The sequence below is a fragment of the Pseudophryne corroboree genome, unplaced genomic scaffold (assembly GCF_028390025.1).
Source record: "Pseudophryne corroboree isolate aPseCor3 unplaced genomic scaffold, aPseCor3.hap2 scaffold_74, whole genome shotgun sequence".
Taxonomy (NCBI): Eukaryota; Metazoa; Chordata; class Amphibia; order Anura; family Myobatrachidae; genus Pseudophryne; species Pseudophryne corroboree.
In genome coordinates this window covers 1-11,093 of record NW_026970320.1, presented here as the reverse complement: position 1 = coordinate 11,093, position 11,093 = coordinate 1, and positions in this window count along the sequence as shown.

Sequence of the window (11,093 nt, the reverse complement as noted above, 5' to 3'; positions counted from 1 at the left end):
GTACAAGAAAGCTTTTCCTTGCCAATATCTCTCTTTTGCAAAGAGCTGCGCATTGGAAAATTCAGGGCTATGTCGTGTAGATGATGGCCTAACAGGAGGCTTTAAAATTTTCTTTCTAGTGTCCTTCGTTTGGGAGAAAAATGCAAAGGTACAAGACAGCTTTTCCTTGCCAATATCTCTCGTTTGCAAAGAGCTGCGCATTGGAAAATTCAGGGCTATATCGTGTAGATGATGGCCTAACAGGAGGCTTTAAAATTTTAATTCTAGTGTCCTTCGTTTGGGAGAAAAATGCAATGGTACAAGAAAGCTTTTCCTTGCCAATATCTCTCTTTTGCAAAGAGCTGCGCATTGGAAAATTCAGGGCTATGTCGTGTAGATGATGGCCTAACAGGAGGCTTTAAAATTTTCTTTTTAGTGTCCTTCGTTTGGGAGAAAAATGCAAAGGTACAAGACAGCTTTTCCTTGCCAATATCTCTCTTTTGCAAAGAGCTGCGCATTGGAAAATTCAGGGCTATATCGTGTAGATGATGGCCTAACAGGAGGCTTTAAAATTTTAATTCTAGTGTCCTTCGTTTGGGAGAAAAATGCAATGGTACAAGAAAGCTTTTCCTTGCCAATATCTCTCTTTTGCAAAGAGCTGCGCATTGGAAAATTCAGGGCTATGTCGTGTAGATGATGGCCTAACAGGAGGCTTTAAAATTTTCTTTTTAGTGTCCTTCGTTTGGGAGAAAAATGCAAAGGTACAAGACAGCTTTTCCTTGCCAATATCTCTCTTTTGCAAAGAGCTACGCATTGGAAAATTCAGGGCTATGTCGTGTAGATGATGGTCTAACAGGAGGCTTTAAAATTTTCTTTCTAGTGTCCTTCGTTTGGGAGAAAAATGCAATGGTACAAGACAGCTTTTCCTTGCCAATATCTCTCTTTTGCAAAGAGCTGCGCATTGGAAAATTCAGGGCTATGTCGTGTAGATGATGGCCTAACAGGAGGCTTTAAAATTTTCTTTCTAGTGTCCTTCGTTTGGGAGAAAAATGCAAAGGTACAAGACAGCTTTTCCTTGCCAATATCTCTCGTTTGCAAAGAGCTGCGCATTGGAAAATTCAGGGCTATATCGTGTAGATGATGGCCTAACAGGAGGCTTTAAAATTTTAATTCTAGTGTCATTCGTTTGGGAGAAAAATGCAAAGGTACAAGACAGCTTTTCCTTGCCAATATCTCTCTTTTGCAAAGAGCTGCGCATTGGAAAATTCATGGCTATGCCGTGTAGATGATGGTCTAACAGGAGGCTTTAAAATTTTAATTCTAGTGTCCTTCGTTTGGGAGAAAAATGCAATGGTACAAGAAAGCTTTTCCTTGCCAATATCTCTCTTTTGCAAAGAGCTGCGCATTGGAAAATTCAGGGCTATGTCGTGTAGATGATGGCCTAACAGGAGGCTTTAAAATTTTCTTTCTAGTGTCCTTCGTTTGGGAGAAAAATGCAAAGGTACAAGACAGCTTTTCCTTGCCAATATCTCTCGTTTGCAAAGAGCTGCGCATTGGAAAATTCAGGGCTATATCGTGTAGATGATGGCCTAACAGGAGGCTTTAAAATTTTCTTTCTAGTGTCCTTCGTTTGGGAGAAAAATGCAATGGTACAAGACAGCTTTTCCTTGCCAATATCTCTCTTTTGCAAAGAGCTGCGCATTGGAAAATTCAGGGCTATGTCGTGTAGATGATGGCCTAACAGGAGGCTTTAAAATTTTCTTTCTAGTGTCCTTCGATTGGGAGAAAAATGCAAAGGTACAAGACAGCTTTTCCTTGCCAATATCTCTCGTTTGCAAAGAGCTGCGCATTGGAAAATTCAGGGCTATATCGTGTAGTTGATGGCCTAACAGGAGGCTTTAAAATTTTAATTCTAGTGTCCTTCGTTTGGGAGAAAAATGCAATGGTACAAGACAGCTTTTCCTTGCCAATATCTCTCTTTTGCAAAGAGCTGCGCATTGGAAAATTCAGGGCTATGTCGTGTAGATGATGGTCTAACAGGAGGCTTTAAAATTTTCTTTTTAGTGTCCTTCGTTTGGGAGAAAAATGCAATGGTACAAGACAGCTTTTCCTTGCCAATATCTCTCTTTTGCAAAGAGCTGCGCATTGGAAAATTCAGGGCTATGTCGTGTAGATGATGGCCTAACAGGAGGCTTTAAAATTTTCTTTCTAGTGTCCTTTGTTTGGGAGAAAAATGCAAAGGTACAAGACAGCTTTTCCTTGCCAATATCTCTCGTTTGCAAAGAGCTGCGCATTGGAAAATTCAGGGCTATATCGTGTAGATGATGGCCTAACAGGAGGCTTTAAAATTTTAATTCTAGTGTCCTTCGTTTGGGAGAAAAATGCAATGGTACAAGAAAGCTTTTCCTTGCCAATATCTCTCTTTTGCAAAGAGCTGCGCATTGGAAAATTCAGGGCTATGTCGTGTAGATGATGGTCTAACAGGAGGCTTTAAAATTTTCTTTCTAGTGTCCTTCGTTTGGGAGAAAAATGCAAAGGTACAAGACAGCTTTTCCTTGCCAATATCTCTCGTTTGCAAAGAGCTGCGCATTGGAAAATTCAGGGCTATATCGTGTAGATGATGGCCTAACAGGAGGCTTTAAAATTTTCTTTCTAGTGTCCTTCGTTTGGGAGAAAAATGCAATGGTACAAGACAGCTTTTCCTTGCCAATATCTCTCTTTTGCAAAGAGCTGCGCATTGGAAAATTCAGGGCTATGTCGTGTAGATGATGGCCTAACAGGAGGCTTTAAAATTTTCTTTCTAGTGTCCTTCGATTGGGAGAAAAATGCAAAGGTACAAGACAGCTTTTCCTTGCCAATATCTCTCGTTTGCAAAGAGCTGCGCATTGGAAAATTCAGGGCTATATCGTGTAGTTGATGGCCTAACAGGAGGCTTTAAAATTTTAATTCTAGTGTCCTTCGTTTGGGAGAAAAATGCAATGGTACAAGACAGCTTTTCCTTGCCAATATCTCTCTTTTGCAAAGAGCTGCGCATTGGAAAATTCAGGGCTATGTCGTGTAGATGATGGTCTAACAGGAGGCTTTAAAATTTTCTTTTTAGTGTCCTTCGTTTGGGAGAAAAATGCAATGGTACAAGACAGCTTTTCCTTGCCAATATCTCTCTTTTGCAAAGAGCTGCGCATTGGAAAATTCAGGGCTATGTCGTGTAGATGATGGCCTAACAGGAGGCTTTAAAATTTTCTTTCTAGTGTCCTTTGTTTGGGAGAAAAATGCAAAGGTACAAGACAGCTTTTCCTTGCCAATATCTCTCGTTTGCAAAGAGCTGCGCATTGGAAAATTCAGGGCTATATCGTGTAGATGATGGCCTAACAGGAGGCTTTAAAATTTTAATTCTAGTGTCCTTCGTTTGGGAGAAAAATGCAATGGTACAAGAAAGCTTTTCCTTGCCAATATCTCTCTTTTGCAAAGAGCTGCGCATTGGAAAATTCAGGGCTATGTCGTGTAGATGATGGCCTAACAGGAGGCTTTAAAATTTTCTTTTTAGTGTCCTTCGTTTGGGAGAAAAATGCAAAGGTACAAGACAGCTTTTCCTTGCCAATATCTCTCTTTTGCAAAGAGCTGCGCATTGGAAAATTCAGGGCTATATCGTGTAGATGATGGCCTAACAGGAGGCTTTAAAATTTTAATTCTAGTGTCCTTCGTTTGGGAGAAAAATGCAATGGTACAAGAAAGCTTTTCCTTGCCAATATCTCTCTTTTGCAAAGAGCTGCGCATTGGAAAATTCAGGGCTATGTCGTGTAGATGATGGCCTAACAGGAGGCTTTAAAATTTTCTTTTTAGTGTCCTTCGTTTGGGAGAAAAATGCAAAGGTACAAGACAGCTTTTCCTTGCCAATATCTCTCTTTTGCAAAGAGCTACGCATTGGAAAATTCAGGGCTATGTCGTGTAGATGATGGGCTAACAGGAGGCTTTAAAATTTTCTTTCTAGTGTCCTTCGTTTGGGAGAAAAATGCAATGGTACAAGACAGCTTTTCCTTGCCAATATCTCTCTTTTGCAAAGAGCTGCGCATTGGAAAATTCAGGGCTATGTCGTGTAGATGATGGCCTAACAGGAGGCTTTAAAATTTTCTTTCTAGTGTCCTTCGTTTGGGAGAAAAATGCAAAGGTACAAGACAGCTTTTCCTTGCCAATATCTCTCGTTTGCAAAGAGCTGCGCATTGGAAAATTCAGGGCTATATCGTGTAGATGATGGCCTAACAGGAGGATTTAAAATTTTAATTCTAGTGTCCTTCGTTTGGGAGAAAAATGCAAAGGTACAAGACAGCTTTTCCTTGCCAATATCTCTCTTTTGCAAAGAGCTGCGCATTGGAAAATTCATGGCTATGCCGTGTAGATGATGGTCTAACAGGAGGCTTTAAAATTTTAATTCTAGTGTCCTTCGTTTGGGAGAAAAATGCAATGGTACAAGAAAGCTTTTCCTTGCCAATATCTCTCTTTTGCAAAGAGCTGCGCATTGGAAAATTCAGGGCTATGTCGTGTAGATGATGGCCTAACAGGAAGCTTTAAAATTTTCTTTCTAGTGTCCTTCGTTTGGGAGAAAAATGCAAAGGTACAAGACAGCTTTTCCTTGCCAATATCTCTCTTTTGCAAAGAGCTACGCATTGGAAAATTCAGGGCTATGTCGTGTAGATGATGGTCTAACAGGAGGCTTTAAAATTTTCTTTCTAGTGTCCTTCGTTTGGGAGAAAAATGCAATGGTACAAGACAGCTTTTCCTTGCCAATATCTCTCTTTTGCAAAGAGCTGCGCATTGGAAAATTCAGGGCTATGTCGTGTAGATGATGGTCTAACAGGAGGCTTTAAAATTTTCTTTCTAGTGTCCTTCGTTTGGGAGAAAAATGCAAAGGTACAAGACAGCTTTTCCTTGCCAATATCTCTCGTTTGCAAAGAGCTGCGCATTGGAAAATTCAGGGCTATATCGTGTAGATGATGGCCTAACAGGAGGCTTTAAAATTTTAATTCTAGTGTCCTTCGTTTGGGAGAAAAATGCAATGGTACAAGACAGCTTTTCCTTGCCAATATCTCTCTTTTGCAAAGAGCTGCGCATTGGAAAATTCAGGGCTATGTCGTGTAGATGATGGTCTAACAGGAGGCTTTAAAATTTTCTTTCTAGTGTCCTTCGTTTGGGAGAAAAATGCAATGGTACAAGACAGCTTTTCCTTGCCAATATCTCTCTTTTGCAAAGAGCTGCGCATTGGAAAATTCAGGGCTATGTCGTGTAGATGATGGCCTAACAGGAGGCTTTAAAATTTTCTTTCTAGTGTCCTTCGTTTGGGAGAAAAATGCAAAGGTACAAGACAGCTTTTCCTTGCCAATATCTCTCTTTTGCAAAGAGCTGCGCATTGGAAAATTCAGGGCTATATCGTGTATATGATGGCCTAACAGGAGGCTTTAAAATTTTAATTCTAGTGTCCTTCGTTTGGGAGAAAAATGCAAAGGTACAAGACAGCTTTTCCTTGCCAATATCTCTCTTTTGCAAAGAGCTGCGCATTGGAAAATTCATGGCTATGCCGTGTAGATGATGGTCTAACAGGAGGCTTTAAAATGTTCTTTCTAGTGTCCTTCGTTTGGGAGAAAAATGCAAAGGTACAAGACAGCTTTTCCTTGCCAATATCTCTCGTTTGCAAAGAGCTGCGCATTGGAAAATTCAGGGCTATATCGTGTAGATGATGGCCTAACAGGAGGCTTTAAAATTTTAATTCTAGTGTCCTTCGTTTGGGAGAAAAATGCAATGGTACAAGACAGCTTTTCCTTGCCAATATCTCTCTTTTGCAAAGAGCTGCGCATTGGAAAATTCAGGGCTATGTCGTGTAGATGATGGTCTAACAGGAGGCTTTAAAATTTTAATTCTAGTGTCCTTCGTTTGGGAGAAAAATGCAATGGTACAAGAAAGCTTTTCCTTGCCAATATCTCTCTTTTGCAAAGAGCTGCGCATTGGAAAATTCAGGGCTATGTCGTGTAGATGATGGCCTAACAGGAGGCTTTAACATTTTCTTTCTAGTGTCCTTCGTTTGGGAGAAAAATGCAAAGGTACAAGACAGCTTTTCCTTGCCAATATCTCTCTTTTGCAAAGAGCTACGCATTGGAAAATTCAGGACTATGTCGTGTAGATGATGGTCTAACAGGAGGCTTTAAAATTTTCTTTCTAGTGTCCTTCGTTTGGGAGAAAAATGCAATGGTACAAGACAGCTTTTCCTTGCCAATATCTCTCTTTTGCAAAGAGCTGCGCATTAGAAAATTCAGGGCTATGTCGTGTAGATGATGGCCTAACAGGAGGCTTTAAAATTTTCTTTCTAGTGTCCTTCGTTTGGGAGAAAAATGCAAAGGTACAAGACAGCTTTTCCTTGCCAATATCTCTCGTTTGCAAAGAGCTGCGCATTGGAAAATTCAGGGCTATATCGTGTAGATGATGGCCTAACAGGAGGCTTTAAAATTTTAATTCTAGTGTCCTTCGTTTGGGAGAAAAATGCAATGGTACAAGACAGCTTTTCCTTGCCAATATCTCTCTTTTGCAAAGAGCTGCGCATTGGAAAATTCAGGGCTATGTCGTGTAGATGATGGTCTAACAGGAGGCTTTAAAATTTTCTTTCTAGTGTCCTTCGTTTGGGAGAAAAATGCAATGGTACAAGACAGCTTTTCCTTGCCAATATCTCTCTTTTGCAAAGAGCTGCGCATTGGAAAATTCAGGGCTATGTCGTGTAGATGATGGCCTAACAGGAGGCTTTAAAATTTTCTTTCTAGTGTCCTTCGTTTGGGAGAAAAATGCAAAGGTACAAGACAGCTTTTCCTTGCCAATATCTCTCGTTTGCAAAGAGCTGCGCATTGGAAAATTCAGGGCTATATCGTGTAGATGATGGCCTAACAGGAGGCTTTAAAATTTTAATTCTAGTGTCCTTCGTTTGGGAGAAAAATGCAATGGTACAAGAAAGCTTTTCCTTGCCAATATCTCTCTTTTGCAAAGAGCTGCGCATTGGAAAATTCAGGGCTATGTCGTGTAGATGATGGCCTAACAGGAGGCTTTAAAATTTTCTTTCTAGTGTCCTTCGTTTGGGAGAAAAATGCAAAGGTACAAGACAGCTTTTCCTTGCCAATATCTCTCTTTTGCAAAGAGCTACGCATTGGAAAATTCAGGACTATGTCGTGTAGATGATGGTCTAACAGGAGGCTTTAAAATTTTCTTTCTAGTGTCCTTCGTTTGGGAGAAAAATGCAATGGTACAAGACAGCTTTTCCTTGCCAATATCTCTCTTTTGCAAAGAGCTGCGCATTGGAAAATTCAGGGCTATGTCGTGTAGATGATGGCCTAACAGGAGGCTTTAAAATTTTCTTTCTAGTGTCCTTCGTTTGGGAGAAAAATGCAAAGGTACAAGACAGCTTTTCCTTGCCAATATCTCTCGTTTGCAAAGAGCTGCGCATTGGAAAATTCAGGGCTATATCGTGTAGATGATGGCCTAACAGGAGGCTTTAAAATTTTAATTCTAGTGTCCTTCGTTTGGGAGAAAAATGCAATGGTACAAGACAGCTTTTCCTTGCCAATATCTCTCTTTTGCAAAGAGCTGCGCATTGGAAAATTCAGGGCTATGTCGTGTAGATGATGGTCTAACAGGAGGCTTTAAAATTTTCTTTCTAGTGTCCTTCGTTTGGGAGAAAAATGCAATGGTACAAGACAGCTTTTCCTTGCCAATATCTCTCTTTTGCAAAGAGCTGCGCATTGGAAAATTCAGGGCTATGTCGTGTAGATGATGGCCTAACAGGAGGCTTTAAAATTTTCTTTCTAGTGTCCTTCGTTTGGGAGAAAAATGCAAAGGTACAAGACAGCTTTTCCTTGCCAATATCTCTCGTTTGCAAAGAGCTGCGCATTGGAAAATTCAGGGCTATATCGTGTAGATGATGGCCTAACAGGAGGCTTTAAAATTTTAATTCTAGTGTCCTTCGTTTGGGAGAAAAATGCAATGGTACAAGAAAGCTTTTCCTTGCCAATATCTCTCTTTTGCAAAGAGCTGCGCATTGGAAAATTCAGGGCTATGTCGTGTAGATGATGGCCTAACAGGAGGCTTTAAAATTTTCTTTTTAGTGTCCTTCGTTTGGGAGAAAAATGCAAAGGTACAAGACAGCTTTTCCTTGCCAATATCTCTCTTTTGCAAAGAGCTGCGCATTGGAAAATTCAGGGCTATATCGTGTAGATGATGGCCTAACAGGAGGCTTTAAAATTTTAATTCTAGTGTCCTTCGTTTGGGAGAAAAATGCAATGGTACAAGAAAGCTTTTCCTTGCCAATATCTCTCTTTTGCAAAGAGCTGCGCATTGGAAAATTCAGGGCTATGTCGTGTAGATGATGGCCTAACAGGAGGCTTTAAAATTTTCTTTTTAGTGTCCTTCGTTTGGGAGAAAAATGCAAAGGTACAAGACAGCTTTTCCTTGCCAATATCTCTCTTTTGCAAAGAGCTACGCATTGGAAAATTCAGGGCTATGTCGTGTAGATGATGGTCTAACAGGAGGCTTTAAAATTTTCTTTCTAGTGTCCTTCGTTTGGGAGAAAAATGCAATGGTACAAGACAGCTTTTCCTTGCCAATATCTCTCTTTTGCAAAGAGCTGCGCATTGGAAAATTCAGGGCTATGTCGTGTAGATGATGGCCTAACAGGAGGCTTTAAAATTTTCTTTCTAGTGTCCTTCGTTTGGGAGAAAAATGCAAAGGTACAAGACAGCTTTTCCTTGCCAATATCTCTCGTTTGCAAAGAGCTGCGCATTGGAAAATTCAGGGCTATATCGTGTAGATGATGGCCTAACAGGAGGCTTTAAAATTTTAATTCTAGTGTCCTTCGTTTGGGAGAAAAATGCAAAGGTACAAGACAGCTTTTCCTTGCCAATATCTCTCTTTTGCAAAGAGCTGCGCATTGGAAAATTCATGGCTATGCCGTGTAGATGATGGTCTAACAGGAGGCTTTAAAATTTTAATTCTAGTGTCCTTCGTTTGGGAGAAAAATGCAATGGTACAAGAAAGCTTTTCCTTGCCAATATCTCTCTTTTGCAAAGAGCTGCGCATTGGAAAATTCAGGGCTATGTCGTGTAGATGATGGCCTAACAGGAGGCTTTAAAATTTTCTTTCTAGTGTCCTTCGTTTGGGAGAAAAATGCAAAGGTACAAGACAGCTTTTCCTTGCCAATATCTCTCTTTTGCAAAGAGCTACGCATTGGAAAATTCAGGGCTATGTCGTGTAGATGATGGTCTAACAGGAGGCTTTAAAATTTTCTTTCTAGTGTCCTTCGTTTGGGAGAAAAATGCAATGGTACAAGACAGCTTTTCCTTGCCAATATCTCTCTTTTGCAAAGAGCTGCGCATTGGAAAATTCAGGGCTATGTCGTGTAGATGATGGTCTAACAGGAGGCTTTAAAATTTTCTTTCTAGTGTCCTTCGTTTGGGAGAAAAATGCAAAGGTACAAGACAGCTTTTCCTTGCCAATATCTCTCGTTTGCAAAGAGCTGCGCATTGGAAAATTCAGGGCTATATCGTGTAGATGATGGCCTAACAGGAGGCTTTAAAATTTTAATTCTAGTGTCCTTCGTTTGGGAGAAAAATGCAATGGTACAAGATAGCTTTTCCTTGCCAATATCTCTCTTTTGCAAAGAGCTGCGCATTGGAAAATTCAGGGCTATGTCGTGTAGATGATTGTCTAACAGGAGGCTTTAAAATTTTCTTTCTAGTGTCCTTCGTTTGGGAGAAAAATGCAATGGTACAAGACAGCTTTTCCTTGCCAATATCTCTCTTTTGCAAAGAGCTGCGCATTGGAAAATTCAGGGCTATGTCGTGTAGATGATGGCCTAACAGGAGGCTTTAAAATTTTCTTTCTAGTGTCCTTCGTTTGGGAGAAAAATGCAATGGTACAAGAAAGCTTTTCCTTGCCAATATCTCTCTTTTGCAAAGAGCTGCGCATTGGAAAATTCAGGGCTATATCGTGTATATGATGGCCTAACAGGAGGCTTTAAAATTTTAATTCTAGTGTCCTTCGTTTGGGAGAAAAATGCAAAGGTACAAGACAGCTTTTCCTTGCCAATATCTCTCTTTTGCAAAGAGCTACGCATTGGAAAATTCATGGCTATGCCGTGTAGATGATGGTCTAACAGGAGGCTTTAAAATGTTCTTTCTAGTGTCCTTCGTTTGGGAGAAAAATGCAAAGGTACAAGACAGCTTTTCCTTGCCAATATCTCTCGTTTGCAAAGAGCTGCGCATTGGAAAATTCAGGGCTATATCGTGTAGATGATGGCCTAACAGGAGGCTTTAAAATTTTAATTCTAGTGTCCTTCGTTTGGGAGAAAAATGCAATGGTACAAGACAGCTTTTCCTTGCCAATATCTCTCTTTTGCAAAGAGCTGCGCATTGGAAAATTCAGGGCTATGTCGTGTAGATGATGGACTAACAGGAGGCTTTAAAATTTTAATTCTAGTGTCCTTCGTTTGGGAGAAAAATGCAATGGTACAAGAAATCTTTTCCTTGCCAATATCTCTCTTTTGCAAAGAGCTGCGCATTGGAAAAATCAGGGCTATGTCGTGTAGATGATGGCCTAACAGGAGGCTTTAACATTTTCTTTCTAGTGTCCTTCGTTTGGGAGAAAAATGCAAAGGTACAAGACAGCTTTTCCTTGCCAATATCTCTCTTTTGCAAAGAGCTGCGCATTGGAAAATTCAGGGCTATATCGTGTAAATGATGGCCTAACAGGAGGCTTTAAAATTTTAATTCTAGTGTCCTTCGTTTGGGAGAAAAATGCAATGGTACAAGAAAGCTTTTCCTTGCCAATATCTCTCTTTTGCAAAGAGCTGCGCATTGGAAAATTCAGGGCTATGTCGTGTAGATGATGGCCTAACAGGAGGCTTTAAAATTTTCTTTCTAGTGTCCTTCGTTTGGGAGAAAAATGCAAAGGTACAAGACAGCTTTTCCTTGCCAATATCTCTCTTTTGCAAAGAGCTACGCATTGGAAAATTCAGGACTATGTCGTGTAGATGATGGTCTAACAGGAGGCTTTAAAATTTTCTTTCTAGTGTCCTTCGTTTGGGAGAAAAA